General features: G+C 34.8%; 1 pseudogene; it reads left to right on the top strand.

The window, feature by feature from the left end:
* Positions 1–3,175: 3,175 nt before the first annotated feature.
* Positions 3,176–9,009, top strand: LOC137724997 (peroxidase 17-like; annotated as a pseudogene).
* Positions 9,010–12,637: the final 3,628 nt, after the last annotated feature.

Genomic DNA, 12,637 nt, shown 5'->3' with positions numbered 1-12,637 from the left:
TGGTTCGAAATTGAGAGCTTCGAAGTGAGGGAGAAAGAGAAGAGTTGAGGGGAAGAGAAGAAGAAGAAGAAGAAGAGATTTTGGCCGTTGGATTTGTATCATGACTGAGATCCATCGGTCCGGAGGATCCCCATAAAATTGATTCGAAGAGGATCTAAATCCCTATTTATAATAGCTTAAACCCATATGACATTCACAAAGTCAAATTCTAACTATTTATAATGACTTAAAGCCTATGTGGCATTCATCATTGATCAATGCCTAATTAATTAAAATGTATCATTGATTAAGTGCGAAACAAAAATATGTCATTGATATACAGCTTAATAGTAAAGTTTTTATTTACTTTTGGCTAAATTACCTTTTTATCTTTTCCCTTACCCACATGTAACTATAGTTTTACCTTTCAAATCTAAAGAAAATTTAAAAATAAAAAATGTCAATCCTTTTTCTCGATACATTCCCACTAGCTTTCTCTCTTCATTTTCACAAAAATTATCACTATTCTCTCTCAGTCTTCATGATGAATCGATTTTATTTTATATATTTTACCCTATTCTTAGTATGTTTTAATAATTATTTTTGTAAAATTTTGATACTTTGATTTATATTCTCAATGTATGACATATGACTTCTTCTTGATCAAAAAGTGGTCAAACGGACGAATTATGGAGTGATTCTAATTGGAGGATGTTCTTGGGTCCTTCAGCTTGTCCGTTTCAAAGTTTCAAATTTTTCTACCAAGCAAATAATTTATGGCGATGAAATAAAGGACCAATGAACGAAACTGTCAAAGTGATATTTTGGGCTTATTTGGGTCTTTTGACGTCCAAGACGATATTGTTTGGTAATGGGCTTTTTTGAAAATATGTTAAGGCCATCTCAAGCTTTTCAAAGAGTTATCTTGGGCCTATTTTGGAAATGTCTAAGGCTCAGAACGTGGATGTTTTCTTGACTGGAAGATTTCCCTTTTCAGTTAAGGTTTATATTTCCTAGTTCTTTTAAGTTATTTTGTTTCCTAGTTTTTAGAAGACCTTTCTAAAAAGGATTTCAATTGTAGTAGTATAAATAAGGTTTTTAGCCAACCACAATCTTTCTATGTGTAACTTTGAGAGGAATTCAGCCAAAGCTTGCAGACTTTTACATTCATTGTGTTTTAAATCTTTTTTCTATTTCAACAAAATTGCTTTGGTTTGAATTATAAGTATGCGTAACTAACTTTCTCTTGTTAGGGAGAGGCCACAAACCTTAGTAAGAATATGTAGTTTCTATCAATTTGCTTATGGATTTATGCATGTAGGTTTTGAATTATTAATCACCGTGTTTGAAACTGCCTAATTTTCTTGATGATTCGCGACCATTAGGATATTTAGAAAAGTAATTTGATGCAATTTTGGTTAGATGGTTGTCCCTAAAATTGACTATGGCTTCTTTTGGTTAATAATTGTAGATTCACTTAAGATGAATATCACGTCTTAAAGGTTGCATGGTTTTCAAAAGGTTTTCGTAAAACTTAATGAGTCTTGTATGTTTAGATTTGATCTGAATACCACATATGCATTGCATGTTTGATATACATTTTATATTGGGGTTCTAAGTTAGGACTGCATTTTTTTCTTCAGAAAATCCCAAACCAAACAAAAAAAATCCAATCCCATATCTAAAATTTCCCAAACCAATAATACAGAAATTTTAGAATTTTGGGATCCATACCGAACCGATCCCACGCCTTTCGGTATAGGAATTGGGATTACATATTCAATGGTTTGGAAATTCCGAACCGATCCGAAAAAATATATATATTTATTTTAGTTGCATGCATGTTGAAAGTTGAATTTAAGTACTTTGATAGTAGACTATATTAGAAATAGAAGTATGAAATTAAGTATTCGTAATTTTGGAACATCAATTTGACTTTGTATGAATGAATTGGTATTTCAATTGATATGGAATTTCAAATTGGTATGAGGTAAAAAACCTAAATTTCAATTGATATGGAATTGGGGAACAAAATTTTAGGTTAAAAGCCCAAATTTTAGCCCATAGCCCAAAAATCTCAAATTTCAACCAAAAAACCCAAAACCCAAAATTCAATCACGATCCATCCCAAAATATCGAAAACATTTTAGGAATCCCGAAAATTGGTAATATTGAAATTACGGTTTAGGATTAATCTTCAAATTCCCGTTCGGAAGATTATTGGTTTGGAATTCGGAATTCCATTTTCGGTTTGGGATCTCATAACGAACCACCCCTAGTCTAAGCAGAGCATACCTTAAGAAAAGCTAAGCTTTAAAATATGCATGTATAAGTCATAAATAATTGGAAGAACTATATAAGATTGTTAAGGTAATGGCGGAACCTTAGTGCTTTTACAACTTGTTTTCCAAAACTGTTTTCTTTCAATTTCTTTAATATTGCTGATTTCTTTAATTTTTCAATTAAATTCGTTTTTATTAATTTAGGCCATAAAATCAACTTTTCTAAAATTTTGTTTCAAATAATTAGTTAAGATTTGTTTTGGGTATAAATTGTTTTTAATCCTTGTGGAGAACAACCTTACAAGACGTCGACTATACTATGATAACCTTGTTTCTCTTGCACGTATTTTAGGTGGATTTACTCTTCTTGCACAAGTGGTAAAAATCCTATCACTTCACAAGTTGAACATTTTGATATTGATGTAAAAGATTTAAGAATCTTGAGAGAAACTTTATCGAAGGAAATAAAGGGGGCAATGGAAGTGTTGAAATATCTGAGACAAATGGATGGTTGTTTTCCGAATGCATGAGTTGCTTATAGAACTTTGTTGACCATACTAGTTACAGTTGCCTACGCAAAAAAAAAAAAAAAAAAAAAAAAAAAGGATTTTCAAAATTAAAGTTGATCAAATCTTATCTTCGATTAACTATGTTACAAGAAAGGATAGCATTGGTTGAAAATCAAATTATGTAAACTTAATTAGCACACTTGCATCTAAAAATGCGAGATGAGTAATATTTAAATACCGTTTGTATATTTTTCTTCTTTTGATATTAATTTCTAATGGTATTTGATGTAGAAATAGACTTTTTCATTTATTTAGCTAGTTATTATTTATACATATCAATGTACAAAGGGTCCGAAGTCAGAGCTTAGGCCTTCACTTCAAAGGCTCGTCTAGGGCCCCCAAACATGCAATGAAGCGAAATCCATTGTTGGGGACGTCATGAAGAAGGCTCTGGTCAGATAGCCCCGAAGCCTTGCCTCTATCATGCATTTCCAATCCCATGATTGCTTCTTCAATGTAGTAAACAAAAACTTTCTGCAAAAAAGCAAAAGTTCTATAGTTTCCCCAAGTTTTGTTAATATTTAAATTAATATACTTGAAGGGTTGTGATGGTTTTGTGTTACCTTATGACACACCAGTAATGCTTGGAGAAAAGTTTTCCCCTTCAAATATAAATTCTCTGAGATCTTATGAGGTTGTTGATGAAGCCAAAGAAACCTCGAAGAAGGTCTGTCCTGGAGTTGTTTCTTGCACTGATATTGTAATCATGACCGCTCGAGATGCCGTTGCTCTGGTATTAAACTTTTCTTGTTTCACCAACCAAAACAGGGTATTTGTACATAATTTGATTTATTTAAATTCTAACCTTACTAATTTGCAATTTGGAAACTAGAGGACCAAGTTTTGAAAAAAAAATCATCGAAAACTACTATGTAGGCTAGAATATCAGCCACATATTTGCCTCCAAACAAATGTACTTCAGCTTTGTATCATAAGAGATGTTAGAGTCCTTAATCGAAATTCAAAGGAATCGAGGTATAGTTTTCTTGAGGACATTATCAGTGATAATTGTTAAAGGAATTTTGTTTATTGTCAATTCTCGAGAATTTGAAATCAAAGTCTGCTACTACTAGGTCTTGGTTAAGAGCTATTGATTAGTTCATGCTAGATGTTTTCCTTACCATTACCATGTACATCACAAATTGTTATATTTGAATTGTGTTATATAATGTTATTGGTGTGAGTAATCTTTAGGGAAATAGGAATGTAAATATTATGTAATTATTAGAGTCCTTTATTAGGAAGGATATTTCTTTGTGTCCTTTATTGTTTCCTTGGAGAACAAGGACTGTATGTACTTATATCAAATTATGCAATACATGAAAATTAAGCTGTAAAATTTTATTTGGTATTAAGAGCTTGGTTTCGATATGAATTCTATACAGTAAATCGTCAAGTGTGCCGTGTATTATGTATCTTATTGTGCCTTGTGGGAATATTGCTCCGCTTCTGCTACAATCTACTTGCTGTCTGGTAGGTGTCCACTTGTTGTCCGTGTGCCCGTCTGCAGCCTTGCCGTGAGTGGCTACTGCAGTTCTTCAGTGGGTAATTGCTGCATAATTGTAGCTTATTTTTTATTGTGTCGTGGATAACTATTGTAAAGGATTGCTGCAACACCTTTTCCTTTTGCGCGACTTAGTTGCTAGGAGGACAGAATGAAAAGGAGAACCAAAAAAGAAAATAATATAAAAAAAGGAAAAATTGGTTAGGTTTTGAGGCCCGCATAGGCAAGGAGAAAAGATTGGTTTTTGGCTTTTTTTTCCTATTAGTGGTTATCTTGTTTCGGGTGCAATTGTTGTGCTTAAGCAATTGTAATTTTGTGGAAGCGTATTATGTTGCAAGTACGTCTTGTGTGTAGTCGTATTTTACTACAATGACCAATTCAAGTTGGATTTTAGATTCCAGTGCAACAGATCATATGACATATGATAGAACTTTGTTTCAGTTCATAAAAGATTCTCATAAAAAGTGTGTGGCAACTGCCAATGGTACTACTGTTGTTGTTGTTGGAGCAGGAACAGTGTCTCTTACACCCTCTCTTCCCTTGCATAATTGTTTATTGGTTCCGTCATTATCCCATCACTTATTGTCTGTACCTTATGTCACTGAACAATTGAATTGTGTTGTACTAATGTATCTTTCATTTTGCTTGCTTCCGGATATTCAGACAAAGGAGATCATTAGGCGTGGCACTAAGAGAGATGGGCTATATTATGTGGATGACGTGGTTCCGGGAAGAGTTAATTTGGTTCGTGCGTCACGTAGTAGTAATCTACAGAAGGTATTGTTATTGCATCGTTGTTTGGGGCATGCATCGTTTGGTTATTTGAAACATATATTAATTGATTTGTTCAGTAGTATTGAAGAATCATATTTGAAATGTGAAGTATGTATTTTATTCAAAAGTCATCGTGCTTCATTCCCTCCAAGTATGAATAGAAGTTCTTCTCCATTTACGCTAGTACACTCTGATGTGTGGGGGCCTTCCCTTGATAGTACTACTTCGGGAATTAGGTGGTTTGTTACTTTCATGGATGATTGCACTCATATGACGTGGTTGTATGTGTTGAAAAGTTAAAGTGACGTTTGTGATGTGTTTCGTCCGTATCAACAGATGATTAAAACTCAGTATTCCTCTAATCTTAAAGTTTTGCGTTTTGACAATGGTGGAGAGTACATAAATCTTGAGTTATCTCGGTTTCTACAGGATCATGGAATTATTCATCAAACTATATGTCCACATACTCCTCAACAAAATGGGGTTACTAAGAGAAAAAATCGTTATATCTTGGAAACTGCTCGTGCCTTACTTATTGGTGCGTTCGTGCCTAAATGTTTTTGGCCTGAAGCCGTTACCTATCCGGTGTATGTGGTTAACCATATACCATCTCAGGTTGTGGACTTTCGTATACCTCTTTAAGTATTGACAGAACATGGTCCTGTAGTATCCACCAATACTCTAACTCCTCGTGTGTTTGGAAGTGTAGCATATGTTCATATTCACAAGAGTCATCGTAGTAAATTGGAACCATGTGCTCTTCGGTGTGTCTTCATTGGATTTGCATCCCAATAAAAAGGTTATAAATGCTACCACCCTGAAACTCGACACATGTATGTGACAATGGATGTTATCTTTTCTGAATCGGAATATTTTAATACTCCGGTATCATCACCTTCAGATCATAAGGGGGAGATTGCTAGTATTTGTGATCTTGATAGTGTTTTTGGGTGGTTGGATGTCCAAGATGATGTGATAATCACTTCAGAGGCAGTAAATGATGACAAACCCGTGCAAACTGGTGCAGCAGAGCCTCGGTTCATTCCTGCCAAGACTGCTACAGGTGTTCAGCAGCTATCTACAGATGAAGAATGTGCTGGCATTCAGCCAGCTTTGCCGAAGAGGAAACAGCTCCACAACAAGTTACTACTGAGCCTAGTACTGGTACTACCAAGACTCTTGCCGAGCTTGTTTTCCCCTCTTTCTCTAGTTCAATAGGGTTGTCGTCCAATACGACTTCTGTGAATATCCCTAAGGTAAGTACTATTGATGCTCATGTAACTAATGATGCTATAAGTACATATATAAGTTGCCACCAAGGCAAAATCGTGGTGTACCTCCTAATAGGTTTTCTCCGAAAGGAAAAGTGAAGTATCCAATAGCCAATTATGTGTCATATAAAAATCTTTCCCCCAAACGTCAAGTTTGGGTGAACAATGTGGTGGCATTTCAAATTCCAACTCGAGTGGAGGATGCTTTGAAGAATAAAAAATGGGTTGAAGCAATGGATGAAGAGATGATGGCACTACAGAAAAAGAATACATGGGAAGTAGTGGAATTGCCAAAGGGAAAAAAACCAATTGGGTGCCGATGGGTTTATACAGTTAAATACAAGGCTGACGGATCACAGGACAAGTACAAAGCAAGGTTGGTGGCAAAAGGATATACTCAAACATGGTGTTGATTATTAGGAAACTTTTTCTCCGGTGGCCAAGATGAATACGGTACAAGTTCTTATCTCATTAGCTGCAAATTTGGATTGGCCATTAAAACAGTTTGATGTAAAAAATGCTTTTCTTCATGGACATCTGGAGGAAGAAGTGTATATGGATTTTTCTCCAGGGTATAATGCTGGGGGGAAACCTGGAGTGTGCCGATTGCGAAAGTCGCTTTATGGACTTAAGCAATCACCTTGTGCATGGTTTGAAAGATTCACTCACGCCATGAGAAAGGATGGGTGTTATCAAAGTCATTTTGATCATACGCTATTTGTGAAACGGAGAAACCGTAAAGTAACAACCTTAATTATTTATGTGGATGATATGATAATAACAGGTGATGATTTAGATGAGATTGTCAAACTGGAAAATAACCCTGTTGCCAAGTTTTGAAAAATTTAGGTGATTTAAAATATTTTTCTGGGAGTCGAGGTTGCTTGTTCATCCAATGGTATTTTCTTGTCTCAACAAAAGTATGTTCCAGATTTATTAAAGGAAACATGTATGCTTGGGTGTAAGCCTGTGGATACTCCTATTGTGGAGAAACATCACTTGGGAATTTATGCGAATCAAGAACCAGTGGATAAAGGCAGATATAAGAGATTGGTAGCGAGACTAATTTATTTAGCTCACACTCATCCATATATAGCATATGCAATGAGTGGTGAGTCAATTTATGCACTCACCGAGTATGGATCATATGGCTACGATTATGCGGATTTTAGCATATTTAAAGTTTGCTCCAAGAAAAGGAATTTTGTATAAGAATCACGGTCATCTAAGAATTGAGGGGTTTACTGATGCTGATTGGGTAGGTGATGTGACTAATAGGCGTTCTACATCTGGATACTTTACATTTGTTGGAGGAAATTTAGTTACTTGGAGGAGCAAGAAACAAAAGGTGATGTCTAGGTCTTCTGCGGAGGCTGAGTTTAGAGGCATGGCGCATGAAGTGTGTGAAGTCCTTTGGTTGTGAAAGTTGCTTTGGGTTCTTGGTTTCACACAAAAAGAGGCAACGAATTTGTATTGTGACAATAAGTCAGCAAGAGAGATAGCAGAGAATCTAGTACAGCATGACAGAATGAAGCACGTGGAGGTTGATTGACACTTCATTAAGGAAAAGCTGGAGAAGAAGATTGTGTCAATATTGTTTGTGAACTCGGAAGAACAACTTGCAGATATTCTCACTCATGCCGTGTGTAGTAGGGTTTTTGGTAACTCACTTATCAAGTTGGGCATGTGTGACATCTATGCTCCAACTTGAGGGGGAGTATTGGCGTGGGTAATCTTTAGGGAATTAGGAATGTAAATATTGTGTAATTATTAGAGTCCTTTATTAGGAAGGATATTTCTTTGTGTCCTTTTTTGTTTCCTTGGAGAACAAGGACTGTATGTACTTATATATCAAATTATGCAATAAATGAAAATTAAGCCGTAAAATTCTATTAATGTATCTGCACTGTGGTCTCTTGTATCGTGTCGTCACATTTGACATGAAATTGTGAAAGGACTACAATTCTTTTCTTTCTGTTGTTTGTACTTGAAGATATAATGATATGAGTTTTTGTTAATCAGACGGGAGGACCCGATTGGGAATTGAAGTTAGTAAGATTGGATAGCTTATCAGCTAGTCAGGAAGCCTCAGACAATGTTATGCCAAGTCCAAGAGCCAATGCAAGCTCCCTCATTGACCTCCTTGGAAAATTTAATCTTTCTGTCAAAGACCTCGTTGCCTTTTCGGGGTCACTCTGGATTGGCTAGGGTCGGTGTTTTTCCGTCATGTTTCGGCTGTACAACCAATCCGGCAGTGGCAGGCCAGACCCTGCATTTGAGCCAAAGTATAGAGAAAAGCTAAAAAAAGCTTTGCCCTTTAATCGTGGGCCAAAATGTGACCGGAGATCTGGATGCTACGCCTTTGGTATTTCACAACCAGTACTTCAAGGACTTGGTTTCGGGGAGAGGGTTTCTGAATTCTTATCAAACACTTGTCACGTATCCACAGACTAGGATATATGTTGAGCAGTGACCAAACAGAATTTTTCAAGGCCTTTGTTGAAGGGATGATAAAGATGGGTGACTTGCAGTTCGAGCAGCCTGGGGAGGTACGAAGGAATTGTAGGGTGGTTAATCGTTGTCCTGTCAACACGCATTGGAATCTTGAAGGGATGAATCCGACTTTCTGAATAGAGACTAGAGAGAATAAACACTAACAAGGGGTGTCACTGATTCTGATTTGTTCATAATGTGTATGTTGGTTCCAACATATAAATGTAGAAATGTTATATGGTGCTGTAAATTGTTGACAACGTTTTTTCAATCGTAATCAGAACTTTCGGTTCTTTAGAGATTCGGCATACAGAACTTTGCTAATTTGTCTACTGTTGTTCTATTTTGTAGATTTAGATTCAAAACCAAACCACTTCCTCAGAGCTACAAATGTTACAATTTGCTAGCGGTTTCCTCAAATGTGTACTGTTTGAAAGATGGAAGACAAAATGAACCTAAAGGCTTACTCTCCCACAAATTTCTTGTACAAAAACCTATTGCTCGTTTAATTTTACATAAAAGAAATGTTAGAACCAATCAAATGTCAAGTATATAATATACAACAATTGCACAGTTTATTTCGAATAGAAATTTCACAAGGATACAATATATATATATATATATATATATATATATATATATATATATATATATCTCACAATATAAACAATTAATAAAACTGAATTAATAAACCACAAAACACTGACTTGATTAGGAAGATAGAGGCTTGCAGTAGCAATCTCCTAAGACAGAAACACACCCCTACACCAGTGCAGTAGTTCAAATGGATGTCTATCTTGCAGGATACAACTATCTAATCCAAGTTCTTGCACACGAACTTGGATTCTTGGCAAATTGATTGAGCGTTTCTATGTGAAATATGGAGAAAGGAAAATGAAAATGATAGTTTTGTTTCTGATTTTTATTGCCATATATATAATGGCATAACTTGAACAAATATAATTGTTCATGCTTATCAGTTTTTGAAACCGAATGCAACTATTTAATCAATTTTTAAAAACTGAACGTAACTGTTCAATCAGTTTTATCGTTTCGGAAAAAACCGAATCCAAAAAATCAAAAACGTGACTTTTGTTTTTCGTCCATCCGAAAAATTGATTGAGCGTTTCTCTATGAAATATGGAGAAAGGAAAATGAAAATGATAGTTTTGTTTCTGATTTTTATTTATTTATTTTTTTGGAAGGTCTGTTTCTGATTTTTATTGCCATATATATAATGGCATAACTTGAACAAATATAACTGTTCATGCTTATTAGTTTTTGAAATCAAATGCAACTGTTCAATCAATTTTTAAAAACTGAACGTAACTGTTCAATCAGTTTTATCCTTTCGGAAAAAATTGAATCCAAAAAATAAAAAACATAACTTGCATTTTTCATCCATCCAAGCTCCAAGGCCCATCTTTGACATTTAATATATACACCCAAATACTTCAAATAGGCCTAAAGTTCATGACTTTGGACCAATTCATTTCAAATTATAAATGAGTTCACTCACTTATAAAGATAAAGAAAAACAAAGGTTTGGGCGATGAGGGACTTGGAGTCCCACATAAAACACAAGTTCCAACAAAAGAAACTAAAATGTGACATGAACTGATTCAGGGGTGCTGATACAACTCATAGAGTTTCTAAATACATTAAGCTGCGCTGCCGTTCACGACGAAATGATCTTTTGCTTAAAAAGTTTGTAAAACATCTTTCGACACTTCGATTTGTTTGGTTGTCGAATTTCTGTTTTCTTTTCTAATCCTGTGTGTAGTTTGTCACTTGGGGCTTGGCCTGTGGTCGTAGCCTTTTAGCTTATGCAGTGGTCAACCTTCCTACAGGCACGCACCGGCCAGAATTAATCTATCGATCTCTGTATAATCTCAGAAAAAAATTGAAGTGTTTTTCAACTTGACGCAGCATACACTAAGGGAAAATGGAGCATTCAGCATAGAGTCACGAAGCAATACATTTGTTCATGAACAAATATATAAATAAATGAACTGAGGACTTATCACAACTTTAGGAATTCTTTTAAGGAAGGGATCTCCAATTTTTTATAAAAATGAGATTATTTGTCGGGTCCACACCGAACTTTAATGATTCGAACTGCATATTTTTCATGTTGCACCTCATAGCAAAATATTAGCCAAATCGAAAATGTTTAAGACATCTAATTGGGTTCAAAAAAATTAACGAATATTTTGTTGTATAAAAAATAATGAAATTTTATCTTAATAATTAAATAGGCAAATAGTTCCGAATTGAATTAATTTTTTGCAAAAATGATCTATGAATCGAGACTTACAAAATAAACAGTTCGGATTGTTGAAGTTCGATGTAAAGTAAGCCCCATACCTAATCTCTATTTTTTGAAAAAAAAATGAAGATCCCTTTTAAAGGGCCTGCACCAACTTTATGCATATAAGAGCCGGAGAACTACTGCATCTCCCACCCTTCCTAGATCTTTTATCACAACTTTATACATGTAAGAGCTGGAGAATTACTGCATCTCCAACCCTTCCTATATCTTTTACACATATCACCAATAAAAATCCCCAGCCCCATAACTGGTACGAATCATTTTACCTAGTAAAATTCACGTAATTTTCGTCAATGAACCGCCAGTCACAACAATCCTCACATGCAGTCTTACCTGCACGTGGAGAGCCGAACATATAGATAGAGAGAAACGAAACACATTGGTGCATGCGAGGCTATAATACCGTGTTAGACAACCTTCAAGCTTTTACGCAATGAGCCGACAATATATATCCAACTTGAGAACAAACTCATATAATTACACATAATAATAGTATAATTAATTCTTTATTATTATTAAAGAATCAATTCATTCATAGTAAGATAAGAAATGATAGTAAAAAAGGAATTAGTGATTGTTAATCTTCTACTTTTAGCTCAGATGCTGTTGGGAGATGAATACTATAAATAATGCCGACTTCAGGAATAGTAAGCCGAAAGTGTGTCAACTGTGAACTGGGATACATATCCACAATTTTCAACGTGCTCCACTATTGACGATCTGGATTTTTTTTGAGATTTACTGTTTTGGATTGGATAAGGATTGAGGACCACTAAAGTGATTATTTATGAGTCGCCCATTTGTTCAAAACTTCAACTTTCTGAATTAGTATCTATTCTCTTATTTTCTTTATCATCCAAACCACATGCGATGCACACACTACATTATTACATTAATATATTGTACGTCTCGGTTAAATTGTTGAATCAAACATGATTAGATAAATTTTCGAATGTAAGCTAACTAGTTTTATATTTGATTCGTTTAAACACAACAATAAGGCTAAGAAAATAAATTGAGATCAAATTCGTTATTCAAGAGATTCAATCTGATATTATACTTATAAGTGAAGAAAAATATTATTAAAATGTAGTATTAAGTGACTGAAATGACTTACTTGTAGTTCATGAAGTGGAAAAAAGGCTATCAAAACTTGTTTCAATATGCAATAAGCAATAAGCCGACAAGGATTCCACCATATCCCTCCTCTATTGGGTTTTGGTGAGCTAATTAGTGTAACTTCATTATTTTGACTTATCTTCACCACCTTTCTAGATTAGTCCAATCAGTGACCATTCCAGTCAACCTCCAATTTAGTGTATATATTTAAATCCTGCAGTTTCCATAAATTCAGGAGAAGAGCTGTTTTTGTTTATTTCATTTATTGGGGTAGAAACGGAATGAATCATTTCACATCCATTGTTTCTTTCTAC

This window comes from Pyrus communis, chromosome 1 (assembly GCF_963583255.1).
Source record: "Pyrus communis chromosome 1, drPyrComm1.1, whole genome shotgun sequence".
Lineage (NCBI taxonomy): Eukaryota > Viridiplantae > Streptophyta > Magnoliopsida > Rosales > Rosaceae > Pyrus > Pyrus communis.
The sequence above is the reverse complement of the archived record's forward strand: the minus strand, read 5'-3'. Positions and strand labels throughout refer to the sequence as shown.